Consider the following 2469-nt stretch of genomic DNA (forward strand, 5'->3'; position numbering starts at 1 on the left):
TAACTGCAGACAGAACTGTTTCGGCCTTCTGGGCCTCATCAGTGCAGTGCTGATGCTAGGATGGAGGAGAACCGACAGGGTCACCCCAAACAACCCAACATTTGCGGTGTCGTCTAAGCCAGGCCAGAGTGCTCAAACTAGAGTAAACTAGTGTATATATATATATATTTATTTGTTTATTATTTATCAATGTAGTTAATTAATCACTTATTCATTTTTCATAACCTAAAACAGATCGACATGGAGTGGAAACAGGAGTGTAACTTACTCCTGTTGCAAGAAATAGTTGTCTCAGAGCCTTTCAGGTTCAAAACGCCAACAAGAGACAGAGGGAAAGTGTGGGAAGAGATTAACAAAAGGTTGAATGAAAAAAAAGTCTTTCGGAATCGCCTCTGAAGTAAAAGGGCTGTTAGAGACAGATACTCACTGCTGGCTAAGAAATACAAGCAAAAGATGACAGAAGAGGCAAAAGCAAGTGAAATATCACCCGAATTGACAGAAACAGATAAGCTATTGGAACAAATCATTGAAATGTTTGAAGAAAGTGACAGTGAGGGTGGAGAAAATTCACAACAGGTCAAGCTAAATAAGGAGAATGAAAGGAAAAAGGCAGAGGAAATGAGATATCGGTCGATGGAAAAGCTGGGAGAGACACTGAAAAGGAAGGCAACTGATAATGGTCAAGTTACCCCCGAGAGGAGAGGGTCAGGAACAGAAACCTTTGTTTACTTGAGGGACGAAGCTGAAAAGCAGTTTGAATTCAGAAAAGAAGAGGTGGAGGTGAAGAAGAAAGAATTATCTCAACAAATGCAGATGTTTCAAGCTATGCAACAGCAACTGCAGCAACAACAACAGCAGCAACAACAAATGCAAGTACACATTCAGCAGCAGCAGCTGCAAATCAAATGCTGGTGGCACTAATTGAGAGAATTACTAATTAAATCATTTGTATACTTGGTAAAGAAAATTGAGCGCATATTTTCATAAGTGTTATTCCAGTAACATATTTTGATGTCTTGTCTTTGAACTTTTGTCCCTCTAACTTTTATCTGTTTAGCCTTTATTTTTGGTACCTAAAGGCCTCTTTTTATCCAAAAAGAGAAATGTGATTTTTGTGAATTTAAAGTATTTTATAGATATTATGTTTGGCGGACTTTTTAGACATGTGTTATTATTAAAACATGTGCCAGCAGTGCAAATTTATAAAAATTATTCTAACTGTGTGAACAGAATTTTCAGGAATAAATGTTGCAATCAAGTAATTTTATATAATCATGTATATATATCTTATTAACCAAGCGCGAGGGCCGTACTGGGAGAATCTCGGACCGAGATCTGTACAAAAAAGACTGTGGGACGATATTCGTCCAGTACGGTCCCGAGTAAGCTTGGTTAATAAGAGATTCATTATATGACTGAAGTTCAAACGGACACAACTGCGGTATCATTCGGGACCATTCGGTCCAATACTGAGAGAAAATTGACCGGCAATAGAGCATTTTGATTGGTTGATTTTAGTTATTGGCCCTCTGACTGCCTGAGTCGTGTAATAAATAGTTTTATTTAATGATTCTTGCAGTCATATTAAAAGCTTGAAAATCACAGCTTAGTCCCTGTACTTACAATTTTTAAGGTGGGAATAATTAAATCTGAAAATTAGGCTACTAAATGCATTTACTTGATTAGGGTCCAAGATTATTTTGCAGCCCATTGGGCCTTCAATTAAGGTGGGTTTGAAAAATTATTTTAGCCCTTATTCAAAAGTTGTCACCCATAAGGTAGGGTAAGTGTGTCTGTGTATGTGCCCCTTGATCTGTAATTGAAATCTTTAAACCACTCAGGTGGGGGCACTCCCATGCATATATAAGGTATGTAGGCTGTAAAGGGTGGGGTTTTTGAGCAGTTAAGCCTGGAATAGGGTACAGAATTCAGGAAATTTTGGTCTACTATAGGGTATGATTTACCATAATTACTAGCAACCGAATATGAAAGAAATTTAATTCCAGGAGACTAGCGCATCTTAGAAAGAAGAGGGCTGGAATTTGAATTCTAGACTAGGGTCACAAATTGTAGCCAACCATGGTCTGGTTTATGGTACCCAGAGTACACCCTTCAGGGATACCCACCCCAACATTACAGAGTAGGCGTGGCGTGCCATAATCATGCAGGGTGTTTATTTAATTTCTAACATTCAAATTTCTTAAATCCGATATGTCTGATGTTTTACAAACTTTTTTTTGGTTGACAAATACTAAATTTTTGCTCGTCTTTGACAAAAGTCTGGCTGAGGCCCTGACACAGAAGCTAGTATAACAGAGAATTATACTAACCACATCACATGTCACGATGTTTTTAGTTCATTTCTAATACAGTCTATTAAAAAGCTTGAACCCTTAATTGAGGGTAGTATGGGGGGTTCTTTTGCATGGTTCACAGTCCGAAAAATAACCAATCACCGATCACAGGCAT

The 2469-nt window shown here is 38.1% G+C and overlaps 1 pseudogene; it reads left to right on the plus strand.

The window, feature by feature from the left end:
• The first annotated feature begins 240 nt into the window (after nt 1-240).
• Nucleotides 241-959, plus strand: LOC148735041 (uncharacterized; annotated as a pseudogene).
• The last annotated feature ends 1510 nt before the right edge of the window (nt 960-2469 follow it).

The sequence above is a fragment of the Stylophora pistillata genome, chromosome 3 (assembly GCF_964205215.1).
Source record: "Stylophora pistillata chromosome 3, jaStyPist1.2, whole genome shotgun sequence".
Classification (NCBI taxonomy): domain Eukaryota; kingdom Metazoa; phylum Cnidaria; class Anthozoa; order Scleractinia; family Pocilloporidae; genus Stylophora; species Stylophora pistillata.